At 43.4% G+C, this 21,649-nt stretch overlaps 1 protein-coding gene across 1 annotated transcript in view; it reads left to right on the forward strand.

Annotated features, from left to right (window-relative positions):
• The window catches only part of LAPTM4B (lysosomal protein transmembrane 4 beta), a 163,058-nt gene that overhangs the window by 53,899 nt on the left and 87,510 nt on the right, over window positions 1-21,649 (forward strand). The gene's annotated exons all lie outside the window — the stretch shown is intronic.

Genomic DNA, 21,649 nt, shown 5'->3' on the forward strand with positions numbered 1-21,649 from the left:
GAGTTCCTGCACTTTTTTTACAGCAGGAACGCAGTTCCCTTTGCAGGACTAGAGCAGCTGAAAGCAGCCGAGCCGCCCGAGCCAATCCTTCACTAAGCGGCGATGCCCAGCTCGAGTCACTGTCAGGGGCAGACGAACCTTAATAATCCTTTATGTTACTGGCCGCTTCCTGTATATGGATTCATCAGGTAGTGTGCGGGAATTCCGTCACTTCCTCAATGCCGCAATGTCTCCTGGGAGCTTTTGTCATTGTTCCCAGGAGACATTCCGGAGAAAGAACTTGCTTAAAAAAACATGCGGTTTAGTAATTATGCATATGAGCGTATCATTTTTTTTTTTTTTGGTGGGGGAGTGGATCTTGGGTGGGAGTTCCCACACTTTTTTCTCCAGGACTTGACCCCTGCTTGGACCCCCCTAGGTGAAGGCAGATATAAATATATTTTTCTAACTTTTTACCCTTTTTATTTGTTGTTAAAAATCGTGCCTTGCCTTTTAGCACTTCAACACTCTACTCTGTTCATTTTAGCTTCTCCAACAGAGTAAACGCCAAATATTTTCTTTCTTTGCCCTGTACATTTGTTCATACTCAAACAATTTCCTAAATTGTGCCTTTAATGTTCAAGACTAGGTAGTCATTGGGATTGCACACCGCTCCTGTGGTTCAGATGCTAAAAGAATCAATCTCTTTTTGATCTGCATCCTCACTTGTACAAAAATATTATTCTGTTCCCTTCCTTGGCTTTTTATAGAGACCCCGCTAATAAAACTGCTGCTTTGCACAATTGCTTCATTCTCTCGCCCCGTGAAAACAGGCATTAAATCTTTTGAGGGCCGCAACGTTTTCAAAAGTGAATACTTCCCCAGTTTGTAAATTGAACATCCTGCCCTTAAGAAATAATATTTGAAATTTTCTAGGTCATAAAAGCACATAAAATGTGTCAGGATATTGAATAAGTTACTGGCATGTCTCTGGGCAGTGTTATTTTCTTTTCAAAGACATCATTATTTTAAATGGCGCCATCCTAGGTAGAGTTATAGATATGTAACACGAATAGTCTTCTCTTGCTTTAGTCTTTAAAGTAAAATTTTTCTAAAGGAAGTTTCGGATTGCCATTTTTGCTCTTCTTATGAAAATGCTCGTTACCTTTTCCACCCTTGCTCCCAATCTTGGATTCACAGTCTTGGAACAAGTAAAGTGAGCAAGCTCAGGGATCCCAATTCATATGTTCAAAGTGATCTGCACATTATTTATAGTTGTACTTGTAGTTCTGCCCACTCCCTCTATAGCTGGAGTGTGGGTGAATTGTGCCAGTTTGGCCATGGCTTTGCAGTTCCAGGTAGGGCAGGAGCCAGAGCCATCTTAGACCATGCAGCCTTATACCGCGTACACACGATCGGACATTCTGACAACAAAACCGTGGATTTTTTTCTGATGAATGTTGGCTCAAACTTGTCTTGCATACACACGGCCGCACAAATCTTGTCAGAAATTCTGCACGCCAAGAACGCGGTCACGTACAACATGTACAATGGCACTATTAAAGGAAAGTTCAATACCAGTCGTGTTAGTATGGTGAGAGACGATTCACGCTTTTCAGCCTGGTGCTTTTCAGTCCGTTACAGCGTGACGAATGTGCTATCTCAATTACGAGCGCTAGTTTTACCAGACGAGCGCTGCTGTCTCGTACTTGATTCAGAGCATGCGTGGAATTTTGTGTGTCGGAATTTACAAGAACGGATCGGAGCGGAAAATTTGAGAACCAGCCCCAAAATTTTTGTTGTCGGAGATTTCAACAGAAAATGTCCGATGGAGCCTACACACGGTCTCACGATTTCCAACAAAAAGCTCCCATCGAACATTTGTTGTCGGAAATTTCAAGCGTGTGTACGCTGCATTAGAGTTGTCTTTGTTATGATTTTTCTCCGTCACCACTGTGGAAGGAGTGGATACAGCATTGGCTAGAGGAGAAGTCCCGTCTCTGTATTAACCATATAGCAGCAGTGGACAGTATATTTCAAGAATGGCCTGAGAGGGCTAAAGAGTCCTCTCAGTCTCCCCCCTTGTTGCACTCCCAGAATAGTGAGTGGGGGAAAGGGCTAGTAAATATGTAATTTACCGGCCCCTTCCTTTTTTAAATGAACACAGTGAGCCAGTTTCGGCCGCTGCATTGATTAGAGCATGGGGCTCACATGATTAGAGCTTGGCTTCAATAGAGGGTGGGCTCAGCTCTCCGCGACCTGGATGGGGAAAGTGCGGGGCTGGTGGGCAGACGGGTGAGCGATGGAGGAGGTTTGTTCACCGATCAACCGAGCAACGGGGGGGGGGGGTTTGTTTTTATTTTAAAATTGCCTTCAAAGACGCATGAAATCCCCCTTTCCTGGCTGTACAGTTTTTTTTTTTTTATGTTTGCATTTGTTCATGTCCCCCACGGCAGTATCCACCGCCCTAAGCCTTTTTTTTTACAGTAGTAATAGTTGCCTATTAGCCCTACCAATGGCTAAAATTTACTTGGAACATTCACCCCCTTTGACTTCAATGGGAGTCATTGCAAGTTCAGGTTTGGAATTTTAAACAGGATTTGCAGAACCCTTTGCAAATCGAACCCAGACAGATTCACTCATCCCTTATGAAGAATAATGATCAAAATACTGAAGGACAGGAATAGTAAAAATATTAAACTTCTAGCAAAAATTATTTCAAGTAAAAAATATGGCAATACCCTGAAATTGTTGGACACTAAGAATACAGTATAGTTTCTGTTTAAGTTCTGATCACACTGGTGCTGAATGTAAAAGACAATGCCATACCCATATTGTTGGGGCAGTTTTCCTCCAACTGTCAAATCCTTCCCTATTAGATATAGTGTCCTCCTATATATTAAATTACTTTAATTCTCATCAAAGTAGCAGTATTTCCAATTTGAGCCAAGAACAGGAGACCATGAACTGGAATTAAGGGGCAGAGCTGAGGGGATTGATACAAATCTTATGCGCTGTAGACATTGGCGCCCGTTATTTTTGTAAATCTGTGAAGGTTTAGGAGATATTTCAAGCACCTACAGGTAAGCCTTAATCTAGGCTTACCTGTAGGTTATAGTGGTTGTAAAGGGTTTACAACAACCACTTTAAAGCTGGACTTTACCCAAAAGGGGAAGTTGTGCCCCTTTTCCCTCCCTCCCACTTCTGGATACTTTTATTTTTTGGAGGGGGAGTGGGTACCCAAAGACCAGCAAAGAATCGGCCTGGATGAAGACAGTGCTGGATCCCTGGATAGATAAGTGTCCTTTTATTAAAAGTAACTACAATATTTGATACATTTTTTGGGAGGGAGACTGAAGATCTTCTTTAAAGCAGAGGTCCACCGATTTTTTTTTTAAGTCAGCAGCTACAAATTCTGCAGCTGCTGACTTTTAAAATAGGGACACTTACCTATCCAGCGCACCCCGCGATGTCGGCACACAAAGCCGATCTTTGCCTCGGCTCTCGGATACTGCCGCCGCCATCTTCTGTGAGGGAATCAGGAAGTGAAGCCTCGCGGCTTCACTTCCTGGTTCCCTACTGCGCATGCGCGACTTGAGCTGCGCAATGCCGCTGGTCCCTGCTGTCTTCTGGGATCCGTGTGTCTCCCAAAAGACAGCAGGGGAGGCGCCGGATGTGGTGTAGATTCCCGCAGATAATGCAAGAATCTGCTCCCCCCCTCCCCCCTGAAAGGTGCCAAATTTGACCCCGGAGGGGGGGAGGAATCCAGATAACGGAGATCCATTTTTGTGTGGACCTCCGCTTCAACAATAAATTTAGCAACTGTTTTTAAAATATATACAGTATATACAGTATATCAAACAAAGTGAAGCTCCTAATTTTTTTTTCTGCTTAAGTTTCATTGAGGAATTGTCTGTAATATTTCCCTGTTACATTTTCTGCTAGCAGCACTTAAGCACTTAACGTGAAGTGATGCAATTCTCCTAAGTTAAAGGAGTTGACCTTTCAGGATCCCTTCTCTAACATATGAGTAATTCAAGCTCACTGCCATAAGGAGATTATTGTTGCTACTTATAGAGGTTTGGGTGCATAAGACTATCAATCAGCACTCGTGACATTGCATTAATTCAATTAATTATGCTTATCAGCAATTCTTATGTAACAAAAAAAGCACATTGCACCAGATCATCGATCTATTCCTTTAAACAAAACTAGAAGAAATGCGATCTGGAATGCTGTTGGATCCTGCAGGCAGCACAGACACTTCCTTTAAATGTTTGGCTGCAAAAGTGACACATATAGATTTATCTTATTCAGCCTGTGGGGTAACAAATTGCTCTATCCTCGCTATACATGCGGTGGCGGTACTGTATTTTGACTGCTGGTCCCACCTGATAGGATGCAGCTGCTATTCAGCAAGTTTCTTCCCAGCTCCTTTGATTTTTAATTTGAAGGATAACGAGCAGGAGGAGGCCAACTGGGCCACCCACTGATCGAAATTGATAAAGTGTATAGCCAGCTTAACCACTTCATTACTGGGCACTTAAACCCCCTTCGTGCCCAGACCAATTTTCAGCTTTCAGCGCTGACGCATTTTTGAATGACAATTGCGCGGTCATACAACACTGTACCCAAATTATATTTTTATCATTTTTTTCCCACAAATAGAGCTTTCTTTTGGTGGTATTTGATCACCTCTGCGATTTTTATTTTTTGCGCTATAAACATAAAAAAACTGAAAATTTTGAAAAAAAAGACAATATTTTTTACTTTTTGTTATAATAATATCCCATTTTTTTTTTTTTTTAAATAAAAATTTCCCTCAGTTTAGGCCGATACGTATTCTTCTACATATTTTTGTTTAAAAAAATCGCAATAAGCGTATATTGATTGGTTTGCGCAAAAGTTATAGCGCCTACAAAATAGGGGATAGATTTATGATTTTTCTTTTTACTAGTAATGTCGGCGATTTGCGTTTTTTTTGTCAGGCCTGCGATATTGCGGCGGACGTATCGGACACTTTTGACACAATTTTGGGACCATTCACATTTTTACAGCGATCAATGCTATAAAAATGCACTAATTACTATATAAATGTGACTGGCAGTGAAGGGGTTAACACTAGGGGGTGAGGAAGGGGTTAAATGTATTCCCTGGGTGTGTTCTTACTGTGTGGGGGAGGGGACTGACTGGGGGAGGTGACCGATGCTGTGTCCCTATGTAAAGTGACACAGATCGGTCTCCTCTCTCCCTGACAGCACGTGGAGCTCTGTGTTTACACACAGAGCTCCACGTCCCTGCTGTGTTTACCGACGATCGCGGGTGTCTGGCGGACATCGCGCCCGCCAGGCACTCGCATCGGCTCCTAAGCGATGCGCCGGGCACGTTGTTTCCCCGCTGTGCGCCCCCAGCGGCGCGCACGGGGAATGACAACAACAGGACGTCCAGGGACGTCCACCCGGCACTTGAGAGCCGCGCTGTGGACGTCTTTCATCCATAGCGTGGATCCCAAGTGGTTAAAGCTGGATTCTGGGCATAGTTTTTTTTTGCAATCCACAATACATTACATTTAATATTCTTTTACAATTTTCAAAAAAACACGATCAGTACATAAAACAGTGTAAACACATACCTGATATCTGCTCAGCGATCTTGTGGCTGTTTCCATGTAAGCTGTGGGCATGAGAAGCCCAGTTCCTGGGTCTTCCTGGATTCCCCTAGAGAGGTGCATGCTGGGATTTTTAGGCACAGTAATGCCCAGAAACTCCTGGGAAATGAGTGTCATCATTTCCCAGGAGGCAATGGGGTCTTAGGATTGGATTTAGAACCACCACAGACTAGGAACTAGGCATATTACGAAATCTGCCTAGTAACAGCCATATACAAGCGAGTAAAAAATGTTTTTTTACAATATTTTTTTTTTTTTTTACATTAAAGGCAAGCTATTAATAAAAAGTTTGTTTTTAGGGTGGAACTCCGCTTTAAGCCAAGTAGCCAAGCGTGGAAGGGAGTTTTATAAGACACGTGGCCACTCATTCAAATTGGAAGAATAGAGGTTTAACCTTAAACTGCGTAGACAGGGATGTCAAACTCAATTTCATCGTAGGCCACATCAGCATTATGATTGCTCTCAAAAGGATTGGTTGTATCTGTAAAATTAGATGTCCCCACCATCAGAAGTTGAGTCCCCCACTCTCCCTTACATCACAGTGCACCCCCTTTCCTTATGCTGCTGCTGGGAAGAAGCTGGATGCATTGCTTGAAAGCAGAATGTAAGGGTCTGGATGAGGACCAGAAGAGGGCTGGAGCTCTCCTGCACCTGCAGGAGAGGTGCGAGGGCCACGTGAAATGGCCTTGATGGCCGGATTCGGCCCGCGGGCCTTGTGTTTGACACCTGTGGCGTAGAGGGTTCTTTACTGAGTGGCAAGGATGTGGAATTCCCTTCCACAGGCGGTGGTTTCAGTGGAGGGGGGGCATCGATAATTTAAAAAAACTATTAGATAAGCACCTGAACGACCCCAACATACAGGGATATACAAGGTAATATTGACATATAATCACACACATTGGTTGGACTTGATGGACTTGTGTCTTTTTTCAACCTTACCTACTATGTAACTATGTAACTATGGAAAACCATCATGAGAGCAGGAGACTGTAGCTTTAGGACTGGCACATCGATTATTATTATCTTGTAAGGGCAGTAAATTGGTAATTTAACTTAAAAAGGTTGTAAAGGAAAACATTTTATTTCATTATAAGTATCCTTTACCTGCAGACATTCCTCTTTTCACTTCCTCATTGTTCGTTTTTGCTCAAAAGTTGCTCTATTTCTTCTCTGTTCTGTTCACTTCCTGCTTGTCTGATTGTTACTCACCACCGTGACGGGAGGCTTTACTGCCGTGGTCAGTGACGTGCTCGCCCCCTCCTGGGAACTACATCTGTGCGGCAGGACGCTCTCTACGTGTAAGAGACTTCAAGGAGGTGTGAATTACTGGGCGTGCCGCAATGCATACTGGGAAATGTAGTTCTTACATGAACGAGCGCCGCAAACCAGGAAGTGAATGAGAGAACAGAAACTAGAACGCCGGAGGTGATATAGATGAAGGAATTTAATAGGCATTTACTCGTTTTTTAACAGAATCATTACACTATTCTGTCTGTCTACCTTGCAGACATTAATTTTAGGCAAAAAAAAAAATGTCCTTTACAACTCCTTTAAGCTTATTCAAAGAATTAGTGACAATGATGAAACATCATGACATCTGGAGGAGGGAAGCTGAACTGTGGATGCTGGCCTTAAATTCAGACTGCCTGAGGATTGTGTGCCATCTGCTTCCATGTCCGCCTGCACACAATGACCTAGTAAGTAAGATTTTTCTTAATCATAATAACATCTTGCAAAATAGGTAACGTTTGCAACCAAGCGGCATGGTTTATATAAAATAACGTTTATTTCAGTGCTCTAAATCCTGCTCGCCTCTATTCACCCTTTAAACTAGTGTTGCTCCACATTGGGGCTTAGCCAGAAGGGTGAGGGCCGCTGTGGTTCCAGCATGTTTATTAACCACTTAAGCCCCGGACCATTTTGTTACTAAATGACCAGGCCACGTTTTGCGATTCGGCACTGCGTCGCTTTAACGGACAATTGCGCGGTCGTGAGACGTGGCTCTCAAAAAAAATTGACGTCCCTTTTTCACACAAATAGAGCTTTCTTTTGGTGGTATTTGATCACCTCTGCATTTTTTATTTTTTGCGCTATAAACAAAAATAGAGCGACAATTTTGAAAACAAATCTATATTTCTTACTTTTTGCTGTAATAAATATCCCCCAAAATATATAAAAAAAAAACATATTTTTTTTCCTCGGTTTAAGCCGATACGTGTTCTTCTACTATTTAGCATTTTTGGTAAAAAAATCGCAATAAGCATTTATTGATCAGTTTGCGCAAATGTTATAGGGCCAGATTCATGTACAATTCCGGCGGCGTAACGTATCCCATTTATGTTACACCGCTGCAAGTTTTCAGCGCAAGTGCTTGATTTTACAAAGCACTTGCCTATAAACTTGCGGCAACGTAGCGTAAATCCGTCCGGCGCAAGCCCGCCTAATTCAAATGGGGCATGTATCATTTAAATTAGGAGCGTTCCCGCGCCGAACGTACTGCGCATGCTCCGTTTTGTAATTTCCCACCGTGCTTTGCGCGAAATGACGTCGCACCGACGTAATTTTTTGAACGGCGACACGCGTTACATCCTTTCCTATTCCCGGACGACTTACGCAAAAAATAAAATTAAAAATTTGACGCGGGAACGACGGCCATACTTTAACATGGCTAGTCTAAATATAAGCCATTGAAATAGCATCCGTAACTTTACGACGGGAAAAGCCGACGTAAGAGAATGCGACGAGCGCGCGTAGCTTCGTGGATCGCCATAAACAGCTAATTAGCATACCCGACGAGGAAAAGGACGCAAACTCCACCCAGCGGGCGCCGAAGTATTGCATCCTAAGATCCAAAGGCGTACGAAGCCGTACGCCTGTCGGATCCTACCCAAATGCCGTTGTATCTTGGTTTGAGGATTCAAACTAAAGATATGACGCGGGAAATTTGAAAATACGCCGGCGTATCAGTAGATACGCCAGCGTATTTCATCTGTGAATCTGGCCCATAGCGTCTACAAAAGAGGGGATAGTTTTATGGCATTTTTATTAATATTTTTTTTTTACTAGTAATGGCGGCGATCAGCGATTTTTATCGTAACTGTGACATTATGGCGGACACATCGGACACTTTTGACACCATTTTGGGACCATTGTAATTTTTACAGCGATCAGTGCTATAAAAATGCACTGATTACTGTAAAAATGACACTGGCTGTGAAGGGGTTAACCACTAGGTGGCGCTGTAGGGGTTAAGTGTTCCCTAGGAAGTGATTCTTACTGTAGGGGGGCGTGGCTACACGTGACACGTCACTGATCGTTGTTTCCGATGACAGGGAACACGATCAGTGACAGTGTCACTAGGCAGAACAGGGAGATGTTGTGTTTAACATCTCCCCGTTCTTGAGCTCTGTGACCTGATCGCGGGACACCGGTGGTGATCGGGTCCACGGGTCCCGCAAGCGCGGTCACGGAGCTTGTGGCAGGATCGCGAGCGTGCTGCTGGCGGCCCGAGCGTGACCACACGGCGGCAATTTAAAGGGGACGTACCTGTACGCCCTTTTGCCTGTCCATGCCATTTTGCTGACGTATATCAGCGTACGCTGGTCGGCAAGTGGTTAAATGCAGCCCAACATTTTAAAAGATAAGTACACCTTTACAAAAAAAAATTATGAATGCACTTTTTTTTTTTGCATGTAAAAAATATGCATTTATTTTTTTATTTTTTGTAATGGACCTGTAAAGCATTGCACCCACAATCAGTAGATTGTAAGTTTGATGCCACAGTCCTGCAGAATGCCTGTGTATCTCTTTGGTTGATTTTTTTTTGGAAAAAAAAACAACATTTTTTACTTTCTGCTTTAAAACACATCCAATAAAATAATTGAAAAAAATAAATTCTTCATCAATTTAGGCCAATATGTTTTCTGCTAAATATTTTTGGTAAATGTAATGGAAAAACTATGGCCCCGATTCACAAAGCACTTACACCGATGTATCTCGAGATACGCCGTGTAAGTGTAAATATGCGCCGTCGTATCTATGCGCCGTGCCCACAGAACTAGATACGCCTGAAAATAGGCTTCATCCGACCAATGTAACTTTCCTAAGCCGGCATATCATGGGCGCATATTTACGCTGGCCGCCTCATTGCAAATATGCAAATGAAGGAGATACGTCAATTCATAAAAGTAGTTGCACCCGGCGCATAATATACGCGGTTTGCGTAAGGCTTACGTCCGGCGTATAGTTATTTCCCATTTCATGCAAAGGTATGGACCAGGGAACAGCCGTCGTATTTTATGTCGTTTACGTAGTAGTACGTGAATAGGGCTGGGCGTAGGTTACGTTCACGTCGTAGGCAGTGATTCAACGTATCTTAAGGAGTAGTTTCAACGTGATACTGAGTATGCGCACTGGGTTGCGTCCACGGGACGGCGCATGCGCTGTTCATTTTAAGTACTTGTCTGTCACTCGGCCCATCATTAGCATGGGGTCACGCCTCATTAGCATGGCTCACGCCCACTTCCACCTATGCTGGCTCACGCCGAGGAAACCCAGCGTAGATTTGACAGCGAGTGGGAGCGAGTGCTTTGTGAATACTGTGCTTGCCGCTCTGCGCTGCGCCGGCGTAGCCTAAAAAAGATACGCTAGCAAAGCGCGGTGACGTACAACACGTACGACGGCACTAAAAAGGGGAAGTTCCATTCAATTGGCAACACCCTTTTGGGTTGATTATTCAAATTACCCTTCTCATAACTTGCTTTTGAGCATTTTCCCCGTCGTTAAAGCCTAAACACGACCGTTTTTCATGACGTGAAAAACGACGACGTGAAAAACTTAGACATTTTCAAAATTTTTAATGGACATTTTTCACATCAAGAAAAATGCTAGTTTTTAATGACCAATTTAAAAAATTGCATTTTTCTCGTCATGAATAATGACGAAATTCCGACTGTTTGTATGATCGCACTTTTGCTGTTGGAATTTCCACCAAAAAAGATTGAGAGCTGGTTCTCAAATTTTCCGACGGAAAAAATTCCTATCGGAAATTCCGTTCGTCTGTAGCAATTCCGACGCGCAAAATTCCGACGCATGCTCGGAAACAATCCGACGCATTCGCGGAAGCATTGAACTTCGTTTTCTCGTCTCGTCGTAGTGTTGTACGTCACCGCGTTCTTAACGCTCGATAGTTCAGAGAACTTTTGTGTGACCGTGTGTATGCAAGCCAAGCTGGAGCGAAAATCTGTCAGAAAAACCATCCCAAAGTTTTTCCAACGGAAAACCTGTACGTGGCATAACACATATTTACAAGCGTTTTTTTCTTCTAAAATGCCTCTGCCAGGAGGAAAGGCGTCTAGCAGAGATAGCAAAACGTCCAATGTGCATGAGGTCTAATGGCCCGCACACACGATCCGAATATTGTATGAAAACTGTCGCCCGAGAAGGAATCGTACAATAATCGGATCGTTAGTACAGAGCTTTCGAGAGCCGATCACGACAGTTCATCTGATATTATTCGATCGGACAAGCACAAAGATTTTCCTCGTACGATATCAGATCAAACGATTTTCGTTTAGTCAGTATAGTTGTTGTCCGAAAATACAATATACCGTATTTATCGGCGTATACCACGCACTTTTTTGCCCTGAAAATCAGGGCAAAATCGTGGGTGCCCGGTATACGCCGATACCCGCTTTCCCGCGCCGAGTTTAAATACTGCGCCGACATATACCGAGCGCAGTACACTCGGGTATAGTCGGGCAGTCTCGGCTCCTTCCGCGCTCACGTCCTGGACGTACAGGACGTCAGCGCGAGAGTTGCCGAGCCTGCCCGACAATACACGAGTGTACTGCGCTCTGTATATGTCGGCGCAGTATTCAAACTCGGCGCGGGAAACGAGCGGGGAGGACGCGAGGACGCCGCAGAAGGACGCCGGACCCGACGAAGAGGACACCCGATGCCGCAGACGGACGCCGGACCCGACGAAGAGGACACCCGAAGCCGCAGAAGGACGCTGGACACGACGAAGAGGACACCCGAAGCCACAGACGGACGCCGCGCAAGACACCAAAACTGTAAGTACAAAAAAAATAAAATTTCCACAGGATTCGGGGCAACTTTAGGGGTGCACGGTATACGCGGGAGCGCGTTATACCGCGATAAATACAGTAAATACATTACAACACATGACATCACTTCCAATTTTTTTTTTCTTCTGTCGTACGAGAATTTTCTTGACTTTAGTAACCTGTCCAAATTTCTACTTGCGACATTTAAGCCAAAAAAGTCGGGCGATTTTTGGATCGTGTGCACGGGCCATAAGGCTACAAACATGCAGGCAGGTGTGTTCTCAAGTTCTAAGCTCTGGAAGGATGGTATCATGTGACAAGAGGTTACAGTTCTGCCAAGAAAGCTTGCTGGATCTAGCTGCAGTGGATATTACAGATTACTAGTAGATTGAATTGCAGTTTCCTGAACTTTGTTAGCAGTTCACATTTTTTTTCCTGGAATTGTTCTCTATGGAGGTTAAATTATGGTAAGATTCTCTATTATCTCTCCAAGGCATCAGAAGTATGTTAGGTTCTGCATTGATTTTTGTACTGCTTTGTGTAGACGGGATCATTATCATTCTGTTTTCTGACGCGGGTTAATCACTTGTGATTCAGTGTGTGTATTACTGTTCATACAGTGCCTAATGGAGTGCTGTGTCAGCTGCGGGGCTTGCTTTGTCCTCTGGATGCCTCTTCCACCTTTTCATGTATCTTTACATCAAAGCACAGACACAGCAAAGCCCCCTAAGGGATCTCTTTGTCTTTTCTGCATTTTGTGCTTTATTTGTGTCATTTATTAAAAAAGAGAATCGTACTGAACATTTTCCTGTGTCCTTATCCTTGTTACAATGTCACATTCCATAAAACAGCAAAGTCATGTTTTTTTTTTAAATATCCATATTCACAAGAGAAATTGTCTTTTTATATATATATAGATATATATATATATTTTGCATGGTGTTTGTTCTTCGCCGCCTATTGCTTCTTCAACACTGGAGAGGAGTTCCTGGCCTTGGGCTTTTTTTTGCTTATGAAATTGTTGCATTTTTGGGACTGTAAAATTCATTTTGCATTTATCAACTTATGACTTGTAGCCATGTACGCAAAATATGAGGACGCAGGTGTTTTCTAAAATAGAGCAGGATCTTTTGTGTGTGTATAAATAAAATGTTAGAATAGCTAGTAGGGGCAATCTGTATTTCACTATTGGGCTTATTCAGCAAAGTGCTGTTTAAGAACATTGGGCCAGATTCACAAATGAGATACAACGGCGTTTCTCCTGATACGCCGTCGTATCTCTGTTTCTATCTATGCGACTGATTCATAGAATCAGTTACGCATAGATATCCCTAAGATCCGACAGGTGTAATTGTTTTACACTGTCGGATCTTAGGATGCAGTACCGCGGCCGCCGCTGGGGGGAATTTGCGTCGTAAACCAGCGTCGGGTATGCAAATTAGGAGTTACGGCGGATCCACAACGTTTTTTCGCGTTCGCTATGTCGCCGCTAGTCTAGTTTCCCGTCGCAAAGTTAGTCTTTTTTTTGGTGCCCTAACTTTAGTCAGCAAGTGTATTGCTGTCTAAAGTATGGCCGTCGTTCCCGCGTCGAAATTCAAAATTTAACGTCGTTTGCGTAAGCCGTCCAGGAATACGGAAGTACGCTACGCGCGTCGCCGTTCAAAAAAATGACATCACAGCGCGCAAAGCACGGCGGGAGTTAAGAAACGGAGCATGCGCAGTAGGTCCGTCGTGGGAGCGCGCCTAATTTAAATGGCACACGCCCATTTTAATTTGCCCGCCTTGCGCCGGAGGCCGCCGGCGTAGTTTTCATCGCAAGTACTTGGTGAATCAGGCACTTGCGATGAAAAATTGCGGCGGTGTAACGTATCTAGGATACGTTACGCCGCCGAGATTCTACATGAATCTGGCCCCCTGTGTGCAGTGATTTTTTATTACATTATTTATTACATTTTTTATTTAGACTTTTTCACCAATATATCAAATAATTTTTTAAAATCTGATTTCTTCATACATTTTGGCCAATATATATTCTGCTACATATTTTTGGTAACAAAAATCCCAATAAGGATATATTTTTTGGTTTACATAAATTTCATTGCGTCTACAAACTATGGGCTGTATTTATGGACTTTCTTTTTTATTCTAACCACGACAGTATACCTGCCTAGAGTTTGTATGTTCTCCCTGTGCTTGCGTGGGTTTCCTCCAGGAACTCCAGTTTTCTTCCACACTCCAAAGACATGCTGGTAGGTTAATTGGTTCCTGTCTACAATGGCCCTAGTATGTAAAAATTTGAGTTAGGGACCTTAGATTGTAAGCTCCTTGAGGGCAGGGACTGATGTGCATGTACAATGTATATATAAAGCGCTGCGTAAATTGACCGCGCTATATAAGTACCTACAATAAGTACAAATAAATAAAATACTAGTAATGGCGGTGATTGAGGACTTATAGCGGGACTCCAAAATTGCAGTGGACAATGTTGACACCAGTGACACTAATACTGTGATCAGTGCTAAAATTATGTACTGTCACTGTGCTAATGACACTGGTCGGAAAGGGGTTAAACATCTTAGGTGATCAAAGGGTTAACCGTGTGCCTAGCCAGTGTTTCTAATGTACTGTATGTGTTGCTTTCACTAAGGGAAGAAACTTATTCTTGTCCCTGCTTTGCAGGAACACAGAATGCATCCCCCCTGTCAGAACTGAGATCTGCCTTGTTTACCTAGGCAGATCTCACTTCTGTGTGTATTACCGACGATCGGTGGGTGCCGGAGGACATCCAGTGGCCGGCACCCACAGATCAGCTTTTGCAGAAACAGCCTGCCCTCGGGCAGAGGTGCAGAGCCATGTGTATATATAAGTGATTCTGCACATAAGGGCCACCCTGTATCAGTAGTTGTTAACCAAAAAGGCAGTTTCCATGTCAACAAGCCAATAATAGATAGTAAGTTATAGACACAAGAAGGGATCAGTGGATTCTCAGACAACGTAAACCTAATGTAAACTATTGGTTTCCTTGTGGTACATGAAGATGATGTAGAACAAAAAAAAAAGGACAAAAAAGGACAAAAAATAAGAGGCCAAGAAAGGGAGGAAGGGGTAGGTGGTAAAGAAAAAAAAAAGAAAAGAGGGTAAATAAACAGATAAACTAATAAACTAATGTGGTGTGTACAAGCAGAGCGGGGGTGCCACAGAACATCATTTAATCAGCAGTCTATACATGAAAAAGGGATTTCCCCTCTTCAGCGTAGACAAACATGTTCCACACACAATGTCCAAGTTTTGGAGTACCATTCATGTTTATGCTGTGCTATGAGCACTAGATCCTCCATCGTGTTTATTTCTTCCACAAACCAGAGACCAATGGTCAGTGGCTGTAGGCATTTCCAAGTAAGAGGAATGCACAACATAGCTGGGACAATCCTCCGTTCCTCTCTCCAATAGTGGTCAACTTTGGGGCAGGACAAAAAGATGTGCATCATTGTTCCCGTTCCTCCTGGCATCTCCAGTTACGATTGGTAGTGTTTGGAAAAAATCTATGTAAAAGAGACAGGGTATGATACACATGCGTCAGAATTTTAAAATTGGTTTCCTGGATCCTCGTGCAATTTGAGGATTTGAGGATGAACCTGATAATATTGTTCTGTTGGACTTGAGTAAACGTACGGTCAAGGTCAGTTTTCCATTTCGGGTAGTCCGTAGTCCTCGGGGGAGGGAGTGTAATCAATAGAGCATAGGCTTTTTAGAGTACACGTGGTAAGACCCCTTGGTCGGAAAAAATATTCTTCAAATATGGTGAGACAGCAACTAAAGTTACATAGAAACGGTAAAGAGTGCAAAAAGTGATGTTGTTGAGGGGCCCTCCAAAAGTTTAAACAAAATGGACCCATAGGGCTCACTAACAACTGTAAGGAAGGCCAAACAATTGCTTATTGAAAGCTAGAAACCTGGTAGCGACCAGAGTCATGTAAGGCTTGAAAAGTCACATCATGGAGACCTGGGGAGAATTGCAGGTTTCCCTATACTGGGAATAATTGAGAATCTCTGGAGGAAAGAGAGGCATGTAGCTGTTTTTCAACAATTTTATTATTATTATACAGGTTTGCGCAGAGCTTTACAATATGAAGGGGGACACTACAATTACAACACAGCCAAATACAGAAAGAATAGGAGGGCCCTGCTCATAGACCTTACATTCTAAAGAGAGGGTGAGGTGGTACAAAAGGTAATAGCTGCAGGGGATGATCTGATGAAGGTGACTCAAGTACAGTTTTTAGGTGGAGGTTGGGTAGGCTTCCCTGAATAAATAGGTGTTCAAGGATCGCCTATAGGTGGACAGGGTAGGAGCCGACTGGACATAATGTGGTAGTATTAATACAGACAGTTCCACAGTAGAGACAAGGATGATGGAAATTGCAATGATCATGACTGTAGTAAGCAGGAGGATATCACCATACATGTAAAGCAAGAAATTATAATAGAACATAACAAAGTATAATTAATAGGGTTGTCCCGATACCACTTTTTTAGGACCGAGTACAAGTACCGATACTTTTTTTCATGTACTCGCCGATACCGAATACCGATACTTTTTTTTTAAATGTGTCCCCAAATGCAGCCATGTCCCCCCACATATTGCAGCCATGTCCCCCCACATATATCCAGCCGTGTCCCCCAACATATATCCAGCCATGTCCCCCCACATATATCCAGCCATGTCCCCCCATATATTGCAGCCACGTCCCCCCACATAGTGCAGCCATGTCCCCCCACATATTGCAGCCATGTCCCCCCACATATTGCAGCCATGTCCCCCCACATATATCCAGCCATGTCACCCCACATATATCCAGCCATGTCCCCCCATATATCCAGCCATGTCCCCCCACATATATCCAGCCATGTCCCCCCACATATATCCAGCCATGTCCCCCCACATATTGCAGCCATGTCCCCCCACATATTGCAGCCATGTCCCCCCACATATATCCAGCCATGTCCCCCCACATATATCCAGCCATGTCCCTCCACATATATCCAGCCATGTCCCCCCACATATATCCAGCCATGTCCCCCGACATATGCAGCCATGTTCCCCCACATATATCCAGCCATGCCCCCCCACATATTGCAGCCATGTCCCCCCACATATATCCAGCCATGTCCCCCCATATATTGCAGCCATGTCCCCCATACCTAGTAGATGATTCCGCCGCCGCAGCCGCATTAATCAGCGTGCGGGGAACATTACAGGCAACTTTTGTTTGAATAGCTGTCCATTCCTTGCCGCACCGTGTATAGACACTCCCCCTTGCTCGGGATTGGACGGATCTGTCCAATCCCGAGCAAGGGGGAGTGTCTATACACGGCACGGCGGGGAATACAGCTATTCAAACGAAAGCTGCCTGTAATGTTCCCCGCAAGCTGATTAACGCGGCAGCGGCGGCTTTGCGGTATGGGACGGCGGCGGGGGGGGCAAGTATTCTATTCAGGCATCGGGGGCATTTGCGGGAGTACAAGTACTCCCGCAAATACTCGGTATCGGTCCCGATACCGATACTGGTATCGGTATCGGGACAACCCTAATAATTAACTTGTAGAATACCACCATCAAACACTGTAGTAGTACCTCATGTCAAAAAAACTGTAGGCAACCAAAAGGCTGGATAGGAACGTATGTCAAGAGTGTGATATCAAGGTAATAGAAGTGGAAGAAACTATCACCATCTTCCCATTGTACAAGGTCATAAGGACAAAGTGGGGACTCAAACAATAGCGATAGGGGTCTTGGAGAAAAAGGTATGTTGGGATAGGTGGGAAGGCAGCCAGAGGAAGAAATAGATGGTAGGAGGGTATATCAGACAGTAGAGGGCTGTGGGATCCCTACTTGAAGGAAGTCAGAAGAGGGAATGAGAGAAAAGCCTCATACACACGATCGGACTTCCAACTGACTTTTCCGTGGATTTTGCTCCAAATGGCGGGCAGGACTTTTTCAGCCAACAAACACGAACGTAGTGACGTAATAGACGTACTACGTGGTTTTTCTGCTCTTTACCGCCACCCTTTGGGCAACTTCTGCTATTTTTGTCTGATCTTTAGCATTATAAATCAAGGTGAATTACTGCGCTGTCTAAAGTGACACCCTATGGGTGTATAAAGTGATGTGACCGGTAGATGTGCTGCTGCAACTCTAATGTAAGATACACACAATAGAACAAATATAAACAAACTGAGCTGTGCTGCAAATTAGATAAATATAAATGACATATGAATCATAAATAAAGTGATGTGTGATTCAAATCAAAAGAGGCATATAACAGGTGAGTCCTGGGGTAGATAAAAATCACAAATGACCAGAATGATTCCCTTCCCAGTGTTCATGTCACTGTTAATACTGAGAACAGTACAAGGTGAAATATGGATTCCCCACGGGGTGATTACGGAACACAGTTCAAAGAAACAAATCTTCAATGGAATGATCCAGGGTGACTTCAAACCAAAAACACCAAAGAAGAAGTGAAGCGATGAGATAGATAAAAGATCCTCCACCTTTTATATCAAAGCCGCTTACCAGCTGATTTGATCTCTTTTAAGGGAGATCGTTTCAGCTTATGGCTAATACTCCAGCCCTCGGTCTCTGTGATAAACGGCAGGCACTCCTGAGTCCTTTGCGCTAGTACTCCTCGGTATGTTCCGTGATTGTTATTTCCCCATGTAAGTGAAAAGAGCTACCATAGTGTGATACTGCATAAAATGTATTCATTAAAATCAAAGATGCACATTCGCATTAAAGTAGAATTAAAATGGCATGTCATGTGTATTCGGCATTAGCCGGCTCTCGATGTCCGCCCGTTCCTTCCAGGACTTTGCGCTTGTTTGTCTTTAGCATTAGTTCTGAGCATACGTGTTTGTACTTTGGACTTTAGTCCGATGGATTTGTGTACACACGATCGGATTAGCCAACGTAGGACATTTGTTGCCGGAAAGTTTGTTTGATCTCACGGCGAACATTTGTCCGATGATGCCTAGGTTCACACTGCTGCGAATTCAAAATCGCGGAAAAATGCGCGATTTTGCCGCGATTTTGCCGCGATTTGCCGCGATTTCGGCCACAATTTAATGTAAATCGCGGCCCGAAATCGCAAAAAGTAGTACAGGAACTACTTTTTGAAATCGTAGATGCGGCGTCGCACTGATTAGGACAGTGCCATTGCCGACAATTGCTGCCGATTTGAGATGCGATTTGACATGTCAAATCGCATCTCAAATCGTTCCCAGTGTGAACCAGGGCTAAAAAGTGAAAAAAATTATCCGATGGAGTGTACACAGGGTCGGATTGTCTGCAAAAACAGGTCTGTCAGACAATTGTCAAAAAGTCCGATCAGGTTTACGGGCCTAAAGTAATATGGCTAAAAAAAAAATAAAGTTTGAGATAGAACAGGCCAGGGGAAAGCATTTTAAGGGACACATGGTTAAGGGGTTCAGCCAGCCATAATCTGTTTAACTCCTCCATGAAGGAATATTTATTCCCGTAATACCAGGTAGACCAGAACTTGTCATAAGTTCATTTTAGGCCTCGTACACACGATAGGTTAGCCAGAGGACAACGGTCTGAAGGACCATTGTCTTAGGTTAACCGACGAAGCTGACTGATGGTCTGATGTGCCTACACACCATTGGTTAATGAACGTGTCAGAACGCGGTGACATAAAACACAACGACGTGCTGAAAAAAAAACGAAGTTCAATGCTTCCAAGCATGCGTCGACTTGAATCTGAGCATGCACGGGTTTTTAACCGATGCTTTTGCATACTAACAATCGGTTTTGACCTATTGGTTAGGCGTCCATCGGTTAAATTTTAAAGCAAGTTCCTATTTTTTTGACCGAAGGATAACTAACCTATGGGGCCCACACAAGATCGGTTTTGACCGATGAAAACGGTCCTTCAGACCGTTGTCCTCTGGCAATCCTATCGTGTGTACGAGGCCTAAAAGAGCTCATTGGGTTCTTCATACATTACATTTTCTCAGCATGGCGGATCCACTGCTTTATGGATAGGGTAGAAGCATACTTTCACAGGATGCACAAACTCCCTGCGTTAACTAAATTTCTCACAACCACATTTTTGTTAGCTTTAAAAGGGACAGTACTTTGGTGTAAAAGAAAAAAAAAACAGATGCTTTTGGTACTGAGCAAGAAGTGAACTTCTGAATGATTGTATGGACCTGTGCCCAAAACAGATGAAGCATAGACAATGACCAAAAGATGTAAGCATGTTGCCCTGCACTGGTCGACATCTCCTGGTCTACACCTACTGCTTCACTTTATTTTTTAATCAGGTTCTTCTGTAATTTGTTTTTTAGTTCTAATGTGCAGAATGTACTACTCAGCTACTGGGAATTTTTAGATTCTGTTTAAAGGAGTGTACTTATCTAAAATACAGTCCTTTAACTTCACCCGTTCTGTATTATTATTTTTGTTATCCCCTCTTACCTTGTTCACTGGGTTTTTCTCAAAATATATACTCACACGTTCCCACAAATCCAGTGTTGCAATCCGTGATCCACTTATGCATGCCGGGTCAGGTGCAGCCATCTTATTTACTTATGTCATCAGAGGGCTGGCTGACTCTTCTGGGTTCTTACAACTGGCTCCTGATGAAGTCACTCACAGCCTCCTAGGAAACTCACATTACACATCCTAGGAGGCCTTGTAGTACTCTGCGGGGAATGTATCCCAGAGCATCAACAGGGGGTCAGCTGCAAAAATTCAGGAAGAGACAACTACCCCCTGATGAGGGCATTGCATGCGCTATGAAGTACCCTGAGGCCTCCTGGGATGTGTGGAAATAAATGATAGATATGAGATTGTGTAAAGGATAAGGGGGTAAGAGTGCAATAGAGGAAAGTGTGGGTAGGGTGAAGGTTCACTTTAAATATGTTTAATCTGTTAAGAAACAGGTAGCTTTTATACTCAGAAATCCCTGTACTAACCCAGTCTGTAAATGGCTGGCATGATATTTATATAAGCTGAATACCAGGCAAACATAAAATTCTCACACATTGTATATGAAAACTGCCTTACCTGCCGAAGGTTTTATTTTATAATTCTGTTCAGTCAGCTGGTCATTTGATCCAGGCACCCAACCCAGGTTGATGTCCTTAATCTTTTCTAGGGCATGTAGGCAGTACAAATTGCAAACCTCCCAATTTTTTTAGATGAGGTCGAGGGATGCCTATTAGCAAAATGATGTAGGCATAGGACACATCCCCTACCATGCCAGGAGAATTATACCAACAAAAAAAAACTGATTAGTTAAACCCACAAGTGCTTTTTTTTACCATTGATATTCCTTTATATCGGCTTTTAAAATTGACAAATGCAACAATTTAGAAATTGGATGACAGATTTAGCACTGTGAAACACTTTTTTTAAAGAAAAATAGTGCATTTTATATATAACTATATAGATTTGACCGAAAGGAGGGAGAAATCCGGAGGAAAGAGGCACATTAGTGACAGTCCCTCGAAATCAGGGACAGTTGGGAGCAATGCAAATTGGGCAAGACCATACCTTTATGCTGGCCATACACAGCTTGAATTTTAGTCAGCTCCTGCTGAATCCAGTGAAATTTGAGCCATGGGTGGCCCCCGTTAACACCACCTAGGGCATCAAAACACAATTCAAAAGGTAAAGCAAACAGGTGGAAAATTGTTAGGCAAACAGTCATCAGATGAATACTTGAATGCAATAGCCTGCAATGCAGAGTCCTCCATCCATGCTGTTTAGTGTAGAGGAAGGAATCTATTGATTTTCATTCAGCCTGGTTCAGAGCACAATCTCAGCAAAACAAAAGCAATCAGTTTGGACAATTGGCTTTCTAAATTGGTTTGCCAGTGAGAGCCTTTGAATGTCATAGAGTGCCCA

The sequence above is a fragment of the Rana temporaria genome, chromosome 5 (genome assembly GCF_905171775.1).
Source record: "Rana temporaria chromosome 5, aRanTem1.1, whole genome shotgun sequence".
NCBI classification, from domain to species: Eukaryota; Metazoa; Chordata; class Amphibia; order Anura; family Ranidae; genus Rana; species Rana temporaria.